Genomic DNA, 25,388 nt, shown 5'->3' on the forward strand with positions numbered 1-25,388 from the left:
GTTTATTAAAGCTTAACAGCTAGCCATCTATTAAGCCTTGAAGAGCTGTTGAAGCCCGTGGTTCGACAGTAGCTCGACAGATAGGCATTTGTCGAGGTTTATGAAAAACAAAATTTCAATTCTGTTTTGACTCCAATCCGTGATTGTATGTTTAAGATTTCTTTTTTCACAACCCTAGACATATAAAAGGATAATTTTAAGGAACGTCAAAGTGGACACAAGTTGCACAAGTGTTGAGTAAAGTTTATTTGTTCAAGCAAATTATGACCAGAGACAGAATTTTCCCTAGTTCATCGTTATTGTGTAGAAGTTGCTGTGTTTGTGCACCGTAGGGTTTTGTGACCAAGCATCTTCTCGATCTTCATCATCTGGATGAACTGAAGAACTTTGCAACCGACAACCTTCTCTAGTTGGTGATTGAAGTCGCGTATTGGGATCCACGCAATTGGTTAGTCACGTACTGGGAGCCGTGCATTACAAGGAGAGATTGTCACTACAGAATAAGTCCAATTGGGTATTGGGGTAAGGGTTCAACTGTAGGTTGGTATAAGGTACTGAGATTCGTTTACTTGTAATCACTTGTTTTGATAATAGTGGATTCTCGGGAGTGGTGACCTTAAAATTACCCGGTGGGGTTTTGCTGTGCAGGTTTTCCCCATTCATAAACAAATCACTGTGTCAATTTATTTTCCACTGCACTTAGTTTAATTGGTGATTTGTTGTTGCTACCACGTATTTGCATGTTAAACTTGGCTAATTAATCAATTAATTCATCACAATGGGTCAATTCGTTTTTAGCCTATCATGTATCAAGGCAGAAAGACCAATGACTATATACAATGCCGTGATCATGTTAGAGCATTAGCAGCAAAGAAGTTAAAAAGACAAAAAGCTAAAATTATATTGTTAATTGCTATAGTGGGCTGTTATAGCAAGGAGTTATTAAAAAAAATATATATTATTCTAATGTCACACGCTTGATTCTCCACACGTATGAAGTGAAAAAAAAAAAAAAAAAAAAAAAAAAAAAAAAAAAAAAAATCTATCATATTTTTATAATGCCACACGCTTGATTTTCCTCCCTTCCTCTCTCAGTGGCTGATTATCCGATTGGTTCATCGCCGATCCTCTGATCTTAGGCCTTATCAGATGGTGATGATCAATACTCAAATAGAATGGGATATGACAATAACAACCACAATAACTACAAAGTTTTAGCCCAGATAATCTAGTTTAAAAAAAAAAAAAAAATAGCACAAATGTGAGTTTCAATTATCTTATCTGGTAAAATTAGGGATGTCAATTCAGGTTAGCGTGTCGGATTTGTGTCGTGTTGAGGTAGGGATATTCGACTAAATGGCTCAACCCGAACTCGACCCATTTAATAATTGTGTCATGATCCTTCAACTTTAACCCAACCTATTAATAAAGCAGGTTGACTTAACCCAACCCACTTGATACGCTTAATAAACGGGCCGTGTTGGGTTGACACGAATATAACACAACCCATTTCAACCTATATAACATTAAATATAACATCCATTAAGATACTCCCACCACTGCTTTGTTTTTCTATCTCCAAGGATGAGTTGGAACCACTAGATGCATTTCATGAGAGATGGAGAGAGAGAGAGAGCACTCACACCATAGTAGGTAAGAGTGCCACGACAAACAATAGAATAAAATAGTCTTCTTTGTCTGGTGATGAGGAGTGGCACGGCCAGCATAGGCAAGTGGTGCTGGCTGAGCAGCTGACAAATCGGTGGTGATCGACAAAGATATCCAGACCAGACAAGGGTAGTTAAAGACTAAAATAGTAAAAGCCAGCCACGACAGGCATTATATAAGGGACCTTTGCCATGCACAGCAGGGGGGATTGGGGTAATAGTAACCTTTAGAAAGAAATCACAACACTAAAACAAATACTGAGAAAAGAAGAGAAAAGGAAAAAAAGAAAAGAAATTTTAGAAACAACGAAAGAAAACAGAGAGATAGAATGGCAGGCATGCACCAATAGGTTGATCCCTTCTCTCCCTTTACAAGCTCTGCTCTCTACCAAAGACAAAGGATTCTTTTGGACACAACCATTCAGGTTTGCTTCTCTCAAAGTGATTAATTTCTATGGCATGATTTTTCCTGGGAGATTATTCACATTAAGGAGAACGATTCCCTCCTTGGTCTTGGTCTTGTGACATAGTTTGGCATAGCAAATTGATCTTCTTTTTTTTTTTTTTTTGATAACACATGTCTCATCTAATTGGGGATTATTTATTCACTTTGTCTAAAGGCAAAAGTACTTTATTTTATTATTATTATCATGTATGCTTGCCATGACTTATCTGAAATAGTTTTGCCTGCCATGGGCATATGAACAAAGTTCCTAGCAAATGAGGCATAGTTTGTGCACAAGTCGGACCAAAGTGAGTTGCAGTTGGACCGGTCTCAACTCCCCTATTCAGAGCACTCGGGCCCAATACAACAGGAGGCAGCCCAGCTCAACATTGCAAAAAAGGCCCACCACAAACTTCAAAAGAATTTAGAAAAAAATGAAAATAATGATGAAAATGTCACAAATGAACAAGTTCACCATAATGATGTTCAACTAGAAGAAAATGAAAATAATAATGATATGTTGAATTATATACCTTCAAATATTTATGATCTAGGAGATGTTAGAAGAACTTGAATACAAAAATTTAATTAGTTAATTTGCATCTCAAAAGGCAAGAAAAATAGATTTTAAATGAAATATATTATAATATAAAAATATTAAATAAATATTAATTTAATTATGATAGGCCAAAAACGAATTGACCCCTTGTGATAAATTAACCAATTAATTTAGCCAAGTGAATTAATTAAGTTAATTAACATGCAAACGCGTGATAGCACAAACAAATTACCAATAAACTAATTATGCAGCGGAAAATAAATAACACGGTGATTTATTTACGAATGAGGAAAACCTAACGGCAAAAACCCCACCGGGTGATTTTTAGGTCACCACTCCCAAAATTCCACTATTATCAAAACAAGCGGTTATAAGTAAAGGAATCCCAATACCTTATACCAACCTACAGTTGAACCCTTACCCCAATACCCAATTGGACTTGTTCTGTAGTGACAATTTCCCCTTTTGATGCACGGCTCCCAAGTACGTGACTAACCAATGTATGGATCCCAGTACGTAACTTCAATCACCAACTAGAGAAGGTTGTTGGCTACAAAGTTCTTCAGTTCATCCCAACGATGAAGATTAAGAAGATGCTTGGTCACAAAACCTTACGGTGCACATACACAACAACTTCTTCACAAGAATGATGAACTAGGGCAAAACTTTGTCTCCGGTTACAAATTGCTTGAACAAACTTTGCTCAACACTTGTGCAACTTGTGTACCCTTTGATGGCCCTTAAAATAATCATTTTATATGTTTAAGGTTAGAAGAAAAGAAAACCTAAACACATAATCACGGATTAGAGTCAAAACAGAACTGAAATTCTATTTTTCATAAAGCTCAACAGATACCTGTTTGTCGAGATGCTATCGAGCAACTGTCGAGCCACGGGACTGAAACAGCTTCTTGAGCTCGATGGATAGCTAGTTATCGAGCTAGCTGTCGAGTTTTAATGAACAAAACTTTTTCAGCTTGAATCTTGAACAGACTTGCATGTTTTCAACACTTAATCTTGAAACACAGTTTCTTGAAGTATTAAACACATCCTAGATCTACCTAAATACAAGTAAAATGTGTTTTGTCAAAGGATAAGTCAATTACATAAAATAGTGACATATGTTCCTAACAAGTGAATCACATATGTCCTAACAAATTAATATATAAGTATAAAAATGCCATATTTTAGTTCTCGCCTTAGGTCCCAAAATGTCTAGGGCTAGCCCTGCTTACCAACCTAACTATCCTGAAAAATATTGAAAATATTAGAATATTTAATTAGATAATACACTACTAAATGTTGGCCATTTTTTAAAGAGGCATAATGGGTAATAACTAAAAGCAATTGAAGAAAGGTAGATGAGGATTTATTAAAATAGTAGAATTTATAGTAGGCAATTAAGATATATATATATATATATATATATATTTAATGGGTGATACATAGTAAAAAAATTGACATGTATCGGTAGTTGTTTTCCATGTGGTGGCGTTATTTTCCATATATCATACTTAATAAATAAAGGAAGTTAACAAAGATGATATATGTCATTGTTTTATGTATTGTCAAAGAGACACGTATTACCATTTTGTGTATTCATAAGTTATAGGGATTCAACTTTTATAATATATGTCTGTGTTATTCAACCCGGCCTAACTTGGTAACCCGATGACTTGGTACATAGACCTGTTCGGGTCATCAATTGGATCGAATGTGTATAAGACTTGGTCAAAACCGATAAAACTTGGCTAGTTTTAAGCAAACTGTGTGACTTGATTGGATTTTAATAACCTAGCTTGGTTTGTTAATTGTATAAAATTATATTAATAGATTCACCCCATTGACTTCTTTATAATTTAGTGTGTGATAATATGATAATTTAAATTAGAGAAAACCTAAAGATTTTTTTTTTTTAAAATGCACCGTTCTCTCACTTCTATTCACACTACTCTACTCATCACTTTTCACTATTTCAATTCTCCAAACTTGAGATTGTGCATCGATTTGCTGCTCTAAATAGATTACTTTTTAGTTTCACTTAGTCAGTTAGCACATTGGCATGAGTGTAGTATTGTTATATAGTTTATTGTTTAAACATTCTTTTCTATTATTTTGTTTTTACATTTTTTTTGTTTTTAGAGGGTCTTTGGTTGATACCACACCAGTGCATTCTATAAGTATTTCACTCTTCAGGTACCCTAGAGTTGCAAGTTTGGACAATTAGCTCATTGACAATTCAGTGCATCATCAGATTTAATCCTTCAAGGAAAATTACCGTTTCATGCTATGTGAAGTACACTTCTGGAGAAAAATCTACACTTTCACACCAAAGTATCCACTTTTTCAGGAATGTCCACATTTAATACATGGTGACACTTGATGTGTACTGAGATTGCATAAAGGAAATGCGAGACAATTAAATACAATCTTTAATGATCCCCAAAGAACATAGAGAAGAGGTTAGGGCTTATTTTGGTTAACTTTTTAAAAAATTGTTCAAAAAACCAGTGAAATAGTTTCCGTAGGATCGCTTTATGCGTACAGATTACTCCCAGATTGCCCATTAGTCAATCTATTACCTACTTGAAAGACTTAACCAGGCTTTTCAAAAAATAAAAATAAAAAATACACATGGAAGAGATTAGGGCTTAAATAATAAACACTACTCTTTTACTCCCAGATTACCCATTAGTCAATCTATTACCTACTTGAAAGACTTAACCAGGCTTTTCAAAAAATAAAAATAAAAAATACATAGAGAAGAGATTAGGGCTTAAATAATAAACACTACTCTTTTACTCCTAGATTGCCCATTAGTCAATCTATTACCTACTTGAAAGACTTAACCAGGCTTTTCAAAAAATAAAAATAAAAATACATAGAAAAGAGATTAGGGATTAAATAATAAACGCTACTCTTTTACTCCCAGATTGCCCATTTGTCAATCTATTACCTACTTGAAAGACTTAACCAGACTTTTCAAAAAATAAAAAAAAAAATTACATAGAGAAGAGATTAGGGCTTAAATAATAAACACTACTCTTTTACAAATTGTTCAAAAAAATCGGTGAAACGGTTTCTGTAGGGGTGCTTCTCACGTATAGATTACTCCCAGATTGCTATTAGTCAATCAATTACCTACTTAAACCAGTGTTAAAGAAAAAAGAAAAAGACTTAACCAGACCTACTAATCACCCACTTCCACAAGTATGTCTTAACTGTTGAGCAATGCTGCACTCAGAGCCATCCATCTTAATCTTATTAACGTGGTTCTGTCCATACTCCATAGACTTATTGGGAAGAAAATGAAAGTCCTATTTAAAGATTGAAACTTCATTTAAAACTTCAAACTCCTAGGAAATATTAACTGACAAGGAGAGAGAAACAAGATAACGAATGGCAACTCTCTAGAAAGCATAATATATTTCATATTACTTTATTTTCTATACTTGCATGTCTTTGGCATCCAACTACAATGGGATTCCGAGGTTTCTATTTGTCCTTTGTTTTACTGGCTTTAAGTTTCGAGCTACAAAACCTGAATTCTGAGACGCTAACATGCCATGTGGATGACTTCAGAGCCTTGAATGGCTTCTCCAGTTGTTTAGAGTCAACAATTGCTGGTTGGAACAACACTTCCTCTCCTGGTTGCTGCACCTGGACTGGCATCACTTGTGATAATTCCACTGTTTCCTGCAGAAGAGTGGTTGGCTTGGAACTTGGCAGCAAAAAACTTGCAGGGAAGATTTGTGGATCCCTGGCAGGCTTGAGTCAATTGAGAGTTCTAAACCTCTCTCATAATTTCCTTCAGGGGTCACTTCCTGATGAGTTGTTTAGTCTGCCAAACATAGAGATCATAGACTTAAGCAACAATGCTTTTGTTGGGTCCATCAAGAACAAAGGTATGTGTAAAATATCTACAAGAATTCAAGTGCTTAATTTCTCTAATAACCAAATTTCTGGAAAAGTTCCAAAAGGTTTGGAAAATTGTAATTCCCTACAACATCTCTCTTTTGATGAAAATGGTTTATCAGGGAGTTTGCCTGAGAGTCTCTTCCAGCTAAAAAATCTTAGTGAACTGAATCTTCAGGGTAATAGTATATCTGGGTCACTGAGTAATGGGATTAGTAACCTCTCTAACCTTGTCAAACTGGATATCTCCTCTAATTTGTTTTCTGGAGTTCTTCCAGACATTTTTGGGAGACTTGCAAGGCTTGAGCATTTCTCAGCCATGTCAAATTTATTCACTGGTCATTTGCCTAATTCACTGGTAAACTCCCCATCACTTCAAATGTTAAATTTGAACAACAACTCTCTAAGCGGTCCAATCAATCTCAACTGTTATGCAATGAAAAATCTTCTCTCCCTAGACCTTGGTTCTAACCTATTCCACGGTCCAATTCCCAATAGTCTTTCTTCCTGCAGAAGATTGAAAACACTAGGAGGCCGTTTGGATTCAGCGTTTTCTGCTGAATCCAAGCTGCGTTTTCTGAAATTTTTTTTTTTTTTTTTTTTTTTTTTTTTTTTTTTTTTTTTTTTACTTTAGCCGCACAATTTGACTAAATCAACTGTGAACAGTACATCGTGCACTGTTCACGGACCCACAAATTCCACTTTTCAGCAACTTTTTCATTAAAAATAGGTCCCACGATACTATTCACATATTTAAAAATTATTTTGCTACAGTGTTTTCAGTTTCAGTTTTCAATTTCAACAAAAATAAGCTCAATCCAAACGGACCCCTAGGTCTTGCCCGCAACAACCTCAGTGGAAAAATTCCCAACAACTACAGGAATTTGAAGTCTCTAACACATCTCTCACTGTCAAACACTAGCCTCTAATATATTATCAGCTCTCAGGATTCTACAATATTGCAGGAACTTAACTATGTTGGTCCTTACAATGAATTTTCATGATGAACAAATGCCGAATGATGAGAATCTGCATTTCAAAAACCTCAATGGTCTAATTCTTGCCAATTGTAAACTCAGAGGTTCAATCCCGCAATGGTTGAGTAGTTGCCACAAGTTGTAGCTTTTGGATTTATCATGGAATCATTTGGGTGGAAGCGTACCATCATGGTTTGGAAAGTTTGAATCTCTCTTTTACTTGGATTTGTCTAATAACTCTCTCAAAGGTGAGATACCAAAGAGCTTGACTGAACTACAGAGCCTCATAAGTGGGAATATCACAAGAGAAGAGCTTGTCTCAAGCTTTCAACTTCACACTGCTCGACAAGGTGGACCAATCTTAAGTTATAGGCAGATTTCAAGCATTCGACCAACTTTAGACCTGAGTTACAACAATCTCCAAGGCCCAATCTGGCCAGATTTTTGGAATTTGAAAAGGCTCCATGTTTTGAACCTGAAAGAGAATAACCTATCAGGCCCTATTCCAAATAATTTATCAGGGATGACAGGCTTGGAGAAACTTGATTTGTCTCACAATAAACTATCAGGTGAAATTCCACGTTCATTGGTAAATCTTAGCTTTGTGTCGACTTTCGACGTATCCTATAATCATTTGTGTGGGAAAATTCCTGAAGAAGGTCAGTTCGATACTTTTCCAAGTGCAAGCTTTGAGGGAAACAATGGTCTTTGTCATTCAGAGTACTGTACCTGTCAGTCTGACCAGACTCCTATTTATTCTCCTAGGGAGAAAAAGAAAATAATTATTGGTCTACCATTTGAAATTGGAGCTGCAACAGGTTTTGTTCTTACTGTCATATACTGCTTCATGTCCGAATTGTCATTCCCATAGCAGAACAATCAGGTAGAACATAAAAATTGAAATTGGATAGTAGGTGTATTTCAAAGAATAAAATAATATGTATTACCTCTCATTTGATAGTGTGCCAGATTAATTTCCATGAGTTCATATGAGAATCCGATTGGTGCAGTTATGTTAATTAAACTTAAATATTCTGTTTAGTATTTCTGTTCTTAATTATAACACTTGTAGTAGAAACCCAGTAAAGAATGTGATGTGTTAGTTGTGGCTGGTATGTTGAAATTGCTTTTTATTAGTTGTGGCTGAATCTCAGCTTTTGGTAAAGCGTGGCCGGTTTTTTCAGCTTGTTTTCAATGAAATTCTTGGTTATCCTAAAAACAAAAACAGTGAAGAATGTAACTATCATCTGCACTGCAGGGAAAATGTGAAATATATTCAAGAATTGGTATCTTCTTCACCTATTCAACATTTCTTTTTTAGGGATAAGTCCACTGATTCGTGTTCATGACCGTACCTATGGGAGAGGCAAATTGAGAGAGGAAGATAAATTGTTGTTACTCTCCTATGAAGCCACCTGATCGCAACGTCATTAACCACATAATTAATCTTTTTTATTTTTTTTTTACCTTTAATTTTTTTACAATATTAAATATATAAATATATTGGTTTTACAAATTTATTTTAGGAAGTTTTAACTTTATATATTCCTTTACTTTAATTTTGATGTTATAATCTATATAATAAATCTATGGAAAATCAAATAAAAGTATTGTCTATATATATTCATTTTGGACGGTTTTAACTTTACATATTATTTTGCCCCTTTATCTTCTTTTATTTTGGCTCTTCTTATTCCCATTATCTTACTATAAATTTGTCACTCTCTCCCATTCCATGCATATTTTTCCCATACAAAAAATGTTATCTCTCTCTCTCAAATTCTTTTTCATTTTTTGTTGGATTTTTTTCCCCTGTATCTCTACCTTAGATTGATGAATATTAGTTTTTTAGAATTCAACTTTTTAAAATTTTCTATAAAAAAATATTCACTGCCCATAGGAGGTTCTCCTACTAGAGATTTGTTCCCTTATTGTCCTATTATTAACTAGTTCATATGTGTTCATTGATGCAAGTATTTTTTTTTTTTTTTTTTTTGTCATTTATTTACAGCACTAAACACTTTTAATGAATGGTGTTTAATGTTGATCTGAATTGGGGAAAATCATATTATAATATGTCATATTTTGTGTTATTATTAGATTTTAGTTTCTTTGGAAAGCAATAAGATAATCTGGACAAGCTAATGAAGAATAGTTAGTGTAGTTGAAGATAATGGCTTTTGTGCAATTTCTTTTCGCTGTTTGTAAATATTGTGTTAAATATATTAGCAGCAAAATATTAAGTCTTTATTATATGATGTTCCTTAGATGTTTAACTAATTGTTTTAAGCGTTTACGAATATTTTATATTGTTTTATCATCTTCTTTATTTCATTATTGTGTTCTTTGAGATTTTTAAGAAAACAAATTCTATTTTGTGTTTAAAATTATTTATTCATCTATTCATTTTTCATATGTTGGATTAGATGTTAGATTAGATTATGACAACATTAACACAATAATTCTTTTTTCAAACAAACTTCTCTATTATTTCCTCTATGGAATTGTGCTCTTGTTTGTTTGTTTGTTTTTTTTTTTTTTTTTTTTTTTTTTTTTTAAGGAAAAAGAATTGCATCTTTTCTTTTATTTTATTTATTGAATTGTAGTTTTGTTGATTTTTATTAATTTTTTAGATAAGTTTTAGGTGTTTTTGATTTTATGGTAAAAAATTTATGGTTTGAAAAAATATGTTAAAATTGAAAGAAAAATTTCAGATTTTATATAATTTTTAATGATACACAAATATTATAAATAACATTTATTAAAAAATTAATTTTTTTTCTAACTTACCTTTTGAATTCTTAAGAAAAATTGTATTGTTTTGATACAAAAATAACACACACACACACACACACACACACACACATATATATATATATATATTACATTTGTGATTGTCCTTAAAATAAATTAAAATATGATTATAAATTACATTACTATTTATTAAATTAGTCAAAATGAAATTATAGATAAATTTAATGAGCTCACCCTAAAAAAATTATCACATGCAACGTGCAGGATCTGTGACTAGTCTATATCTATATCTATATGTATTTAAAAGCTGAAACATAACATTTAGTGTTGCTACGCTTCAATTAAGCTACATCAGCATTCACGTCATTATCATTTTCCTTTCTAATTTTGCTACAATTTTTTTTAACATTCACTTATTTTTTAAATATTTACACTTTCTCCAAACTTTCACATTCCCTTACTTTTTCATCTCCCCACTATTAAGACATGTATGTGATTCACTTGTTAGGAACATATGTCACTATTATATGTAATTAGCTAATCTTTTGACAAAACGCACTCTACTTGTATTTGGGTAGATTTAGGATGTGTTTAATACTTCAAGAAACTGTGTTTTAAGATCAAGTATTGAAGACATGCAAATCTATCCAGGAAACAAGCTGAAGAAGTGTTTGTCATTAAATCTCCACAGCTAGCCATCTACTGAGCTTAAGAATCTGTTCCAGGCTCGTGGCTAGACAGCAGCTCGACAGATAGGGTATCTGTCGAGGTTTATGAAAAACAGAATTTCAGTTCTGTTTTGACTTTAATCCATGATTATGTGTTTGAACTTTCTTTTCTCACAACTCTAGACATATAAAATGATTATTTTAAATGCCATCAAAGGTGACACAAGTTGCACAAGTGTTGAGCAAAGTTTGTTCAAGCAATTTGTAATCGGAGACACAATTTTTGCCCTAGTTTATCATTCTTGTGAAGAAGTTGCTATGTTTGTGTACCGTAGGGTTTTGTAATATAACCAAACATTTTCTTGATCTTCATCGTTGGGATGAACTAAAGAACTTTACAGCCAACAACCTTCTCTAGTTGGTGATTGAAGTTGCGTACTGGGATTCACGCAATTGGTTAGTCACGTACTAAGAGCCGTGCATCGAAATGAGAAATTGTCACTACAGAACAAGTCCAATTAGATATTGGGGTAAGGGTTCAACTATAAGTTGGTATAAGGTACTGGGATTCCTTTACTTATAACCGCTTGTTGTGATAATAGTGGAATTTTGGGAGTGGTGACCTTAAAATCACCCGGTGAGGTTTTTGCCGTGTTGGTTTTTCTCATTCGTAAACAAATCACCGTGTCAATTTATTTTCCGCTGCATACTTAGTTTAATTGCTGATCTCTCTCTCTCTCTCTAAAATTTCTTGAATCTCTACTTTAGATTTATCATTTTTGTATTTTTTGGAACTCTAATTAATTTAGGTTGATATAATTTAGTTTTGTGTTTTAAGTTATTATTATTATTATTTTTTTGTTCTCTTTAATTGTTACATATTTTCCGATTACATTATAAAGAATTAAATATAATATTATTCTATTATATAGTATGATTTCGATAATTTAGTATTTATTATTATATCTTTTAATTTCACTTTTTTTTTCTTCTCATCTTATTTTATTCAATATTGAAATTCAACCACATCCTCCTTATCATTAAATTATTTATATTTTCTCACCTTTTTTGTTTTAAAAAATAAAAAAAAGGTAATATTATACTTAATTCAAATAAAAAAAAATTGTCCTCATCAAATTGTACTCATTTTTTTTTAACATTTATACTTTCTCCAACCTTTCTCCTTCCTTTTACCTTTTCATCTCTCCAAAACTTCTACCTTAATATCACTCTTCCTCTTTCCCTTTATCTTCCTTTATTTTCTTTCTTTTTATTATCTTCCTTTTAGTATAAATTTTTCATTCACTCTTCCAATCTTTGCATAATTTTGCCTCATGAAAAAGGGATATTTCCTTCTCTTTCTCCCTTAGTATTTTGGTGGATCTTTTTTATTTTTCTTGCATCTCTACTTTAGCTTGATCAAGTTTTGTGTTCTCTAGAACTTTATTTTGGGTTTATGTGATTTAGTTTTATGTTTTAAGTAATTTTTTGTTCACTTTGCTTGTTAAATGTTATCCTATTACATTATAAAGAATTAAAGATAGTATATAAGAATATAATATTATTATATTACATAGAATGATTTGGATAAGTTAGTGCTTATTGTTATATATATTATTTTTAAATTTTTTTCTTCTCATATTATTTTATTCAACATTTGAATTCAGCCACACCCCCCATATATATCATTATTATTTATATTTTCTCTCCTTTTTATTTTAAAAAAATTAAACCTATAATATTTTTCTTAAATTTAATAAACAAAATTGTCCTCATAAAGTGAAGCTAGGGAAACCCTCATTCTCGAACCCAATGCATCAAAGGAAAAATGGAATACAAAACAAATATCAATTTAGAAACACTAAATTAAAAAAAAAAAAACTAATAATGCAAATTTAATGTCATAGAATCATCATCATATTTTGGAAAATGATAGGTTACCAATGGAGAGAGAGAGAGAGAGAGAGAGACAGATGGTAATGGAAAAACAATACAAAGTAATAAAGAGTAGATAAAAAAAAAAAAAAAAAATCAAACGTCAATTAGTAATCACTAATTGGAAAACAAAGAGATTGTAAGGAGAAGTAAAAAATAAAATAGAGATAACCATACGAACATTAAAAACTTTATAGTATAGTAAAATAAACCGTTAAATCCACTTAAAAAAATTAAATCAATAATCAACAATTAAATACAATCATAGTACTAAATTTAAACTTAAAACTAATCGAACTCTAACTATGGAAACCATATTTCTAATCATAATGTAAAAAGTGATGTTCTTTGGTAATAGTAGAAATTACATTAGATATAAAGTTATAAAATTTTAAATTCCTTTTTTGACATTTCATTTAAGCTTTTATATATATATATATATGTATGTATGTATGTATGTAAAGGTTAAAAAAAATGTATATTTAAGGTTTTTATTAACTTAAAAACTAATGAAAAACCAATGGTTAATAACTAAAATTATTGTACTAATAAAATATTTAATGAGATCATCTTAAAAAAATTATCACGCGCAACGTGCAGGTATGCGACTAGTCTATTTTATATCTATATCTATATCTATATCTATATAATAACTAATAGCCGAAAAGTTTGACTTTTTGTTGATCACTCTTCATGTTCATGGCGCCACTTGGCTATATAAATTGTTGCCACGTCTACAATTAAAAACAAAAGGATATAACTTTTCACAAACCGTATCAATCCTATTTTTCATACTTTTGGTGTATAGTTGCACCATTCCGTTGGGTAGTTATTAGTTTTTCCGGCCCTTATCAATTAACCACGCCAGACACAATTCAAACTATTCAAGCGTGAAGTGGTAAAAGTACAAGTCAGAGGTATTTTTATTTATCTAAAAATTTGCAACTCAATATTCAAAGTTATATTGAATTAAATAAGCTTCAGGCTGATTATCAATGTAAAAAAAAAAAAAAAAAACAATTATAGTTTTCAATTTATATTCTTTTTTCTATTATAACAACCCAGAAAGATAGCAAGAAAAAGTAATATACAATTCAAACTATTCTGAACTAAATATTTTATATGTTATACAATTCACATCCAGAATTCTAAGTAATTATCATGAAGAAAAAAACTTTATAAACTCATTTTCACAATTCCATAAATTTCATCCTTGCTTTCACATGCACACACATATATAGAAAATCCTATAATACTTTTACGTTTTTTGATGGTACAATTCTCACTATGAGCATGACCATCAATTTCAAAGGAGTTTAGTCTCTACCCTGTCTTCCTGAATATAAACTAAAAAATTAAATTAAAAGATACATAAGGCAGTGGAGTGTTTAAAAGCAAAATCACATAGACTAAAATCTTAATAATATAAAAGCGAACAAAAATGATTGACTTGGAGGCTTAATTGAATGTTATCTTTAGACAATATTTTTCCCATACAAGAGTTGCTAAAGGGTTACTACAAATTTATTCCCAAGATATTATTAAGTTTATTAGGTTTTACAAATAGCAGATTTGGAGAAGATGAAAGAGAAGAAGTTACAAAATGAATATAAACCACTATTTATATCCAAAAGATTATGACCCTTCAACAAATACCTTTTTATTCAATATGCATATTTTTGATCAATAGGTACATTTTCATTCAATAGGTACCCTTTCAGTCAATAAACACATTTTTTTTTTTTTAAGTGGTCAATAAATACATTTCCATTCAACAAGCACCTTTTTGGTCAATAGACACATCTTCGTTCAATAGGCACATTTTTGTTCAATAGGCATCTTTTCGTTTAACAAACATCTTTTTGGTTAATAGGCATATTTTTGTTCAAAAGGCACCTTTTGGTATATCCAATTTGCACCAATTTGAATAGTTATGTCCTTTCAAGAGGCACCTTTTGGTATATATATATATTAAAACATACCTTGTATATACCTATTTATACAACACAAACTAAACTAGAGATAAATTAAAAACATTATGTCTCTTATTCCTTCCAACAAAAAACTAATAATTAAAATAACATTTTTTTTTTTTGCTTTCTTGAAACTCATCCAGTAGCTATTCCCGTGTATCGCAGGGGTTAGTGACTAGTATTACTAAAAGCTGAAGCATAGTATTTATTGTTGCTATGCTCTTATTGTGCCACATTAGCAGCCACGTCATTAATTTATTTTATATAATTTCTTTTCTCTATTTAAACTTTTCTTCCCCCTATTTTCAAAAAAAAAAAAAAAAAACTCTTCTTCTCCCTATTAATTCACACACCTACTGTTACACTTCTTCCAATATTTCCCTTTCATTTTTGCCTTTTTATCTCCCTACAATTTTACCATTATACTTCCTTCATCTTTTTATATTTTGACTCTTGTCGAGGTTTCTTTTTATGTTTTTTGTACCTTAGACACACGTCTTGATGTTGTTGGACAACGCTTAGTCTCAGCTTTTTCTAAGAAGGAAGTTGTGTCTAGCGCTCTGCGGAATGGGTTCCAAAGTACCATTCTACCACTGCCAGTTTATACGCAAACGTTGAGTCGAAGTCCAAGGGAAGACACTGCAAAGTGGGTTTATCCTCTGCTTTTTCTGCAGAAGGAACTTTTCTCCAGTTTTTGCCACAAGACCGAATTTTTACTATATAGTAAAACTTTCTGCTACACAGTAAAACTTTCTACTATGCAGTAAAGCTTCTTGCTACGTATTTGCTGCACTATAAAAAATTTTGCTACGTAGTAAAGCTTTCTGCTGTGCAGTAAAACCTTCTGTTGTGCAGTAAAACTTTCTGCACTTTTCTGCAACGTGAATGACTACTCTTCATTTTTTATTTCAGAAATACTTTTTCTACTTACTGCACATAAACAAATCTAAAACCCAAAGAAAATACCCATCAAGCAAATGTTAGTTTACATGGGTTAGCATATTCTCAAATATATACATACATATATTCTATTTATACTTATACATATTCACATATATACATATAAAATATATTTTGCAAAACATGAGATACAATGTATATGTATATGTATTTATGGCTAGATAATGATTAGTTCGTGTCAAAAGTAAAACATGTAATAACAAAGAAATAAGAAGGCTTCAGCAGAAAAGGTTTAGCTAGTATAATAGCTAACACGGTAAATATAATAAAAAGGCGCTATAGCAGAATAACTAGTAAGCAAATAAAGATACCACATCAGGACAACTGATGCAGGAACATGATAAAAAATGACCTACAGCAGAATGACTAAATATAGCAGATATAAGTTCTAATGAGTGAAATGAAACATATTTGCAATTTAAATCAAGTATTGAATCTTCCCATAGGATAAGTAAACCAAAAAGGAATCCAAACCCCAATTTGAACAACCTTGTCATAGGCTTTTGCCATCAAAGTTGTGCATTTTGGAGAATAGGCCTAAATAGCTACTAGCTACTAGCTATTACTTTTATAGGACTTCAAAGATTGGGTTTATTAAGAGGGAGGGAAAATATGGTCTATTGATGTATGCCCCTATTCCTGCCATGTTTTCTCTCTTCTTTTTACCACTTTCTTTCTTTCTTTCTTTCTTTCCATTCTTTTTTTACTTTTAGTTTCTTACTACTCTCTTGCCATGGGTTGTTCCCTCTTGAGTCTTTCCTTTTCTTGGGTCCCTCTCTTTGGTTGCCTCCCCCTCTAAGTGCCTCTCAGGTGTTTACTCCTCTCTCTTACCATAGGTTTCTTCCCCTCATCTATAGCTACCTCTCCTTTATATAGTGAACTGATTTAATGGGATTTCTCCCTTTTACCCCTAGGGTTTCACCAATTGTTCTTGGCTTGTTGTAGGCATTCCTTTAGGACTACCCACCAACCCATTGGTTGCCTTGCTCTAAATACATTTGCTGCACCACTACTCATTTCGTGACAAAATTTCATTTTGTTTGTTTTTGCTGTATACCTCTACTTCTAGGTTCAAATGGATAAGGATTGGGCTACCTCACCACCTACCTCTATAGCATGCATCAAATGATCCTAGCCATCTATTACCTCTTTTGGGTAAGATACCATCCTATCAGGGTATATTCTCAAAAGAAGTTACGGTTGGAAACCAAATATAAACACCTTTTCCTCCCACCACCAAACCACACCCTTTGAATTCTCTTGACTGTGGGCCTACCTCCTTTATATTGGTTGTGTACAGTTTGGTAGTGCTCCGCCCTTTGTGTGCTTGCTCCACTATTTTCTGTTTTTGTCTTCTTTCATTCCCATGCTATTTCTACTGTAGTAGATTAGGTTTTTTTTTTTTTTTTTTTTTTTTTTTTTTTTTTTTTTTTTTCATTCTGTTGTGTGTCTCTGTCTTATTTCCTCATGCATTTCCTATTGTGTTTATCATTTCCTTTGGTTTGGCTTTTCTTTCCTTCATGCAATTCCTGCTGTTGACACTTCTTACTTCTCCTTGTTTCTGTCCCTCGTGCTTCTTCATATTATTTTTCACACCTATCCTTTTATACAAAAGGGTTTGGGCCTTTGTGGGCCAAATAATGTTGACTGGATCAAAAGGGTCTTAAACCCAATTTGCCTTGATTTGTCGAAGTAATTCTGTTGAAGAACTGTATTTTGTGGCTGATTTGTATTCTGTTGCAGATTTGCATTTTGTTGCAGATTGCTTTCCCTTGCATTTCTTTTTTTGGTCCTTTCTTGCTTTTCAATCTTCTTGGTAGGTCTTTGGGCCTTGCTTTTCATTGGGCTTTCCTTCGCATGAACTTTTGGGTAGGGATTTGCTAAAATGGGCATCAACAACTCTTCATCTACCCATTTTATTTTGTATAAATTTGATATCGTTTTCCCATTCAATCCATATTTTTCCCACAGAAAATTATGAGTACTCTCTCTCTCTCTCTCTCTCTCTCTCTCTCCATTCTTTGGTGAATTTTTATTCTTTCTTATAACACTAATTAAGGTTGATAGTTTTTTTTAATATGTGTTTTGGTTTTATGTTTTTTTTTTTTTAATATCCCATTAGAAATTCTTTTTTTTCCCTTTTATAGCTTTGGTTGAATTTTAGTTTGAGTTAATACATAGTTTTTTTTGGAAACTTGAATTTGAATATGCCTACCAATTGTTCAAGTAATAAATTATTATAAAGCATATTATTTATTCCTTTAGTTTCATTTTAATTTTGGTTAAGATAGTATTGTAATTTTGTAATGAGTTTTGATTATTATGAAAATTTCCTTATTCCTTAAGAGATGAGAAATTTGAATAATAAATTTGAAACTTATAAAGTTTAGTTGAATATTAAAAAAATATAATACACTACAATAGAAGTTAGAAGAATATGGTTCACCTTAAAAAAATATTAATCAAACATAAAATAATATTAATAATAATAAAATGGTATATTTGTAGAGATAAAAAGATTAAAAAAAAAATACTTGAAGAATTTAAAAAAAAAAAAAAGATACTTGAAGTAATGCTTATGTTACACCTCATTTCATAATATTTATATTCCCATGCATTTCGTAGGTTTGCGACTAGTTTAATGCTGCTGCTGCTCTCATGTTGTGCCACATCAGCTGCCATGTCATTCTTTTTTTTTCTTTTTTAAAATATAATTTGTCTTACAATTTTAAAATGGTTTTTACAATTTTCAGTCCTATAAATTCAGCCCACTACTTAGTTATTTACTTCCACTATCACCCTATAATAAATATGTATAATTAATCCAACCCACCTCTTATTTATTTAGTTCCACTATCAAGCCTAACCCAAAACCTTTTCAGTTCAGTTTTAGGGTTTTATGTGAACCTTTTTAGCTTAAAGGGGAAAAAAAAATTTTGAAGCGTTTCAAGCTTTAGGGTTTTTTTTTTTCCAATTTTCTTATAATTGTTTTTAACATTTATTTTTTTTTAATATTTACACTTCTCCAACCTTTCTCTCTTCCTTACCATTTCATCTCCCCACTATTTCTTCAATCTTTCTCCCTCCCTTACCTTTTCATCTCCCCACTACCCTCTACATTAATATCATTCTTCCTCTTTCCCTTCACCCTCCTTTATTTTTATCTCTTCTTATTCACACCCTCTTACTATAAATTTGTCACTATCTCTTCTATTCTATGCATAGTTTTCCCTCACCATAAAAAAAGGTTCCCTCTCTCTCTCTCTCTAAATTTTTTGGTGGATTTTTATTTTTTATTTTTCTTGCATCTCTACTTTAGGTTGATAATTTTTTATATTTTTAAAACTCTATTTTGGGTTAATGTGATTTAATTTTGTTTTTTAAATTGTGATTTAGTTTTGTTTTTTAAATTGTTGTTGTTGTTGTTGTTTATTTATTTATTTATTCTCTTTGATTGTTAAATGTTATCCTATTGCATTCTAAAGAATTAAATATAGCATATAAAAATATAATATTATTCTATTACATAGCATAATTTGGTATTTATTATGTTACATAGCATGATTTTTTATAGTGCTCAATTTAGATGTTAAACTATGAGACTTTACTAATTTTTGTTTATTTTCTAATCCTTTGTGGTGGACAAAGTACTCTTAATAGTTGTATTAGAAGTACTCTATAATGCCATTTATTTAAAGAAAAACAAAGGTTAGCCAAACGAAAATAATCGGATAGATGACAAATTTTAACTTTTGCAATTTTATTTTTATTATTATTATTATTTTATAAAAATGCATGTATAGAAATTTAATTCTTAGATTTTGCTAATAATTGTTTATTTAATAATATGTTTTGGGTGGCCGAAATTATAATTTCTACAAAGAAAATAACCTTAATAAATTATCAAAAACAAAATTTTATCCTAATATTGGTTCAATTAATCATTGTTAAGTTTTATTAATTTTTTTTAGTTTACGTTTTTTTGGTGTTTTTGATTGTTCCTATAATAAATAAAAATATGATTACGAAATACATTACTCATTATTAGATTAGTTTAAATTGTAAAAAAAAAAAAATTTAATAAAACCACCATAAAAATAATTATTACGTGCAACGCACAGGTTCACGGCTAGTTATTAATAAAAGTGTAAACACATTCATTTTCATATCATAGAGAATATGAAGCTAACTAATAAGCTACATGGTTAACATTAGGAGAAATACAATTAACGCTCCAGCCACAATTGAAGCTACATATAACTGTATGATTATTATTGTACCCATCCGATTTTCATATGAACACAAGGAAATTTGGTCTCGCTGTTACTTAAGAGGTAACAAATCTTATTTACTTTCTTTTGTGCGGCTTTGGCAGTGCCAATCCGGACATGAAGCAACATATGACAGTAAGAACAAAACCTGTTGCAGCTCCAGTTTTAAATGGTAGACCAATGATTGTCCTTTTTCTCTCCCTTATAGAAAGAATAGGAATTTGTTCAGACTGACAAGTACACAATGCGTGACAAACCATTGTTTCCCTCAAAGCTTGTATTCGGAAAAGTATCGAATTGACTTCCTAAAGGAATTTCCCCACATAGCTGATTATAGGATATGTCGAAAGTTGACAGAAAGCTAAGATTTATTAATGAATAGGGTATCTCCCCTAACATATTATTGTGAGACAAACCAAGTTTCTCCAAGTCTGTCATGCCTGATTGATAGTTTTTAGACCCCTTAAAAACACAATTGGATTAACCTAGGTAATTAGCCAAGTTGTTGCTTAGTCCAAATTCCAAATCTAGGTTTTCACAATCAAACAATCATATCATGCAAAGTAGCAGAAAGATAAATAACACAATGATATGATCACCTAGGAAACCAAACCGATAAAAACCTGGGGAGGATTTAACCTAACTATCCTCAAGGTAAACCTGAATTCACTATGAAAGAATCGAAGTTGTTCAACAGGACTTAGACCACTAACATCCTATTACTACCCACCAGTAGAAACTTACTAACACGACCACGTGCAAGCTCCGAAACCATGGACTCCTTCTTTCTTGGATTCTCCAGCAAGTACAAGCACACCCGCTTGTGTTTCTTTAAGTTCTTATGGCAGCAACTGAATGATCATCAAGATCTTGAAGAAATCTCCTTCTTGATAATCCTAAGCTTGTGTAAAGGAAAGCTCCTCACGGATCTCACAAGAGATTTACACAAACAACAATATGAGCAACACTAAAACGTGGCTAGGGTTTGCCTTATATACCTAGGGCAAATTAAAAAACCCTAAACGTCTTAAAACAAACTAGGGCAGAGTTGGAATTCTGTAGAAAACGCATTTGACCCGATTTTCGATCGATCGAGCCTAAGCTTCGATCAATCGAACCAAGCCAAGAAGCAATATTAATTTCTGCATCAGCTTGTTCCAACTTTACATAAATGAACCAACTTTGAGCAAGTCTAAACATGACTAAACATCTTGTTTTGATCATGGTTTGCCAACAATACACATTAGAATTCTAAATACATAAAATCCTAAGTCTTTAGAACCTAACACTAATAAATTATTTGGAATAGGGCTTGAAAGTTTATTCTCTTTCAGATTCAAAACATGGAGCCTTTTCAAATTCCCAAAACTTGGCCAGATTAGGCCTTGGAGAATGTTGTAACTCAGGTCTATAGTTGGTCGAAAACTTGAAATTTGCCTATAACTCAAGCCTGGTCCACCTTGTTGAGCAGTGTAAAGTTGAAAGCTTGAGACAGGCTTTTCTATTGTGATCTTCCCACTTATTAGGCATTGAAGTTCAGTCAAACTCTTTGGAAGTTCGCCTTTGAGAGAGTTATTTGACAAATCCAAGTAAAAGAGAGTCAAACTTTCCAACCCATGATGGTATGTTTCCACCAAGATGATTCCAAGACAAATCCAAAAATTGTAAGTTGTGGCAACGACTCAACCATTGCGGGATTGGACCTCTGAGTTGACAATTGGCAAGAATTAGACTGTTGAGGTTTTTGAATTCCAGACTCACATCATTTGGAATTTCTTCATCATGAAAGTTCCTTGTAAGGCCCAACATACTTAAATTCCTACAATGTTGTAGAATCCTAAGAGCTGATAATATATTACTAAGGCTAGTGTTTGACAGTGAGAGCTGTGTTAGAGACTTCAAATTCTTTAAGTTATTAGGGAGTTCACCGCCAAGGTTGTTGCGCCCAAGATTGAGTGCTTTCAATCCTCTGCAGGAGGAAAGACTATTAGGAATTGGGTCGTGGAACAGATTCGAACCAAGGCCTAAGGAGACAAGATTTTTCATTGCAGAACAGTTGAGGTTGATTGAACCACTTAGAGAGTTGTTGTTCAAATTTAACATTTGAAGTGATGGGGAGTTTACTAAAGAAGTAGGCAAATGACCGGTGAATAAATTTGACCTGGCTGAGAATTGCTCAAGCCTCGCTAGTCTCATAAAAATGTCTGGAAGAACTCTAGAGAACAAATTAGAGGAGATATCCAGTTTAACAAGGTTAGAGAGGTTACCTATTCCATTACTCAGCGACCCAGATAAGCTATTTCCCTGAAGATTCAGTTCACTAAGATTTTGTAGCTGGAAGAGACTCTCAGGCAAACTCCCTGATAAACTATTTTCATCAAAAGATAGATGTTGTAGGGAAGCACAAATAACCAAACCTTTTGGAACTTCTCCAGAAAATTGGTTATTAGAGAAATTAAGCACTTGAATTCTTGTAGATATTGTACACACACCTTTGTTGTTGATGGACCCAACAAATCATTGTTGCTTATGTCTATGATCTCTATGTTTGGCAGACTAAACAACTCATCAGGAAGTGAACCCTGAAGGAAATTATGAGAGAAGTTTAGAACTCTTAATTGATTCAAGCCTGCCAAGGATCCACAAATCTTCCCAACAAGTGTTTTGCTACCAAGTTCCAAGCCAACTACCCTTTTGTCAAAACCAGTGGAATTATCACAGGTGACACCAGTGCAAGTGCAGCAACCAGGAGAGTCAGTGCTATTCCACCCTGGAATTGTTGATACTAGACAATTGGAGAAACCATTCGATTCAAGCAGTGGTGACTCCAGAATTTTTTTGGAGGTTCAACAATAATAGAGCAAGAAATTTGTCATGGGAGTAAATAAAAAATAAAATGATATTTCGTTTTTCTGTACATACAACTTCCATATCAATATCAATATATATAATAAAATAGAGACCTCATGCAGGAAAGTATGAGATTCTGCCATGTGGCACACTCTATGAAGAGAATTGAAATACTTTTAAGTCATATCAAAGATAAGAACAAATTTAAAAATAGAGACTCTTTATTTCCTTTGGTTTAATGTTTCAAGACTATTTTTTGTTACATTTTTTATTCAATGTTACTATTTGTTTCATTTGGTTCAATATTTCAAAACCTTTCTTCTCTCTCACATAGAAAAAACTCTTTGCGTTTCCATTTACCATTTCCACTTTTACTCCTTTATATACACATGCCTATAACCCTTCATGCTATCCCATCTCAAATACACTCAAACAAAAAACGATGTCATTTACTTTCAACCTTTCAATGACACTTATGTAACTCTGACATTGTGGTACCATTTAATTCTAACCCGTATGAGTAGCCTATGACAAAGGAAGGGAGCTTGCGTTTTTTATTCAGTGACGATAGCTTACGATTTGATGTTGAAATCAGACATTTTGGATTTTGTAAAGGGTGTAATTTGTTTTGAGTCTTTGGGTGTTTGGGATTTTGGTTTGGGAAGTCATAAATGTATTTAGTTTTAGAACTAAATAAAATGAAACATTCTAATTGATTATTTATGAAGTTAGCTATTTTTTAAAAAAAAAAAAAGAAAAAAAATTTGTGTTAGAACTCATAATTTGTAGGTTTCTTTGTAGGTTTTTTTAACTGCTATTTTATGCAATATAAGCTATAGTGATAAAAATAAAAATTGATGATGATTTCAAATTATTTTCAGTTTTTTTTAAAGGGTATGGAAGCCCAAATAAAAACTATTAAATTTTGATAAATGGATGTGTTTTTAGCCAATTTCTCTTTCTTTAATCACGTTCTTTTTATGTTAATACTTACAAATAATTTCTTTAATTTCATTGAGACAATGAGTTGGGTGCTTGCGATTGAAGTCTCCATATTTAGTAGTAAGAATAGAGTGGTTGAAAAAGTGTTTGGGAGGTTGTGTAAATTCTAAATTTGTGCAATTTTAGAATATAAAAGTATTTTAGGCTTAAAATTATTATTTATAGATTTCAAAATCATATAATCAATTTAAAAAATAAATCTACTTTTAATGGTAAATAGTATAATATGTTATAGTCTTATAGTGTTATATAATTTTTTAAAATAAAATATGAATTAAGAAAATAAATTTTCAAAGTATTCAAAAATATTGTGGCCAAACATAAATATTATACAACAAAATAAGTATTATATGATGATCTTAATATACATAAAAATGATTTCAAGTGAAATTGTAAAATAGTTCGCGCATTGCGCGGGACATTATCTAGTTATATATAATAATCTAAAATGGTATTCTAAATACAATTCAGTATATAATAAAACTATATTGTACAATAATATAAAAAAGTTATTAATAGTTTAAAGATCAGTAAGACAATAAATATAATTAAATAATTAATCATACATTTTTGTCAAATTATAATAACTTATTATATTTATATGTATTATCAATTAAATAAAAATATATGATGAGAAGAATACTAAAACACCTAAGAGTAGAACTAAGAGTAATGTGAAACAAAGAAAAAAAATAGTAACTAATATAAGTTTTTGCTTTTGAAGTGTATGGTTTATTTTATTTTATTTTATTTATTTATTATTTTAGAATCATGCATGGCTTTTTAATCATACATGTGATTGCTCTCTTGGAATTTAAGCAAGCACTAAAAAACTTCTTGGACTTGGAAATCTATAGAGTATTTATCAAACAATTTGATCAAATAAAGAGAAAAACTAAGAAAATATAGAAGAGAGAAAGAGAGATAAAGAGAATGGGAAAGAATCACAAATGTAGATAGAGATATATTGGTTGTAATAGTAGTGTAATTTTTTGCTTATGGAGAAAAAAAGTGCATGAAAAAATAGTTTCATTTTGCTGTCAACAGTAAAGTAAACCAGAATCCTGCAAAGAATATACATATATATTTTTAACAAAGGAGCAAAAATGAAACTTTTTTTTTAATAATATTTTTTTTGAGTAAACAGTAATACTTATTAGAATATACACAAAAATAACAATAGTGTTTTAAACTAGGTTTATAACACATTACATAACCAGAGTACAACTACAAAAGGGCCTAACGTTTGTAGTTGTAGATTGGGGTTATAAACAGTGGACACTAGACATACACAACCAATGTGGGATAAACATCTTTATTTTTTTTTTAGTAAACAGTAATACTTACTAGAACACACATAAAAATTACTTAATAATATTCAATACACAATGCTTTTACAAAAATTTTATAAC

At 31.6% G+C, this 25,388-nt stretch overlaps 2 pseudogenes; one reads left to right on the forward strand and one right to left on the reverse strand.

Annotated features, from left to right (window-relative positions):
- The first annotated feature begins 6,149 nt into the window (after nucleotides 1–6,149).
- On the forward strand, nucleotides 6,150–8,434 carry LOC115966593 (annotated as a pseudogene).
- An 11,915-nt stretch (nucleotides 8,435–20,349) lies between these two features.
- The window catches only part of LOC115966594, a 44,707-nt pseudogene continuing 39,668 nt past the window's right edge, over nucleotides 20,350–25,388 (reverse strand).

This window comes from Quercus lobata, chromosome 11 (genome assembly GCF_001633185.2).
Source record: "Quercus lobata isolate SW786 chromosome 11, ValleyOak3.0 Primary Assembly, whole genome shotgun sequence".
Lineage (NCBI taxonomy): Eukaryota > Viridiplantae > Streptophyta > Magnoliopsida > Fagales > Fagaceae > Quercus > Quercus lobata.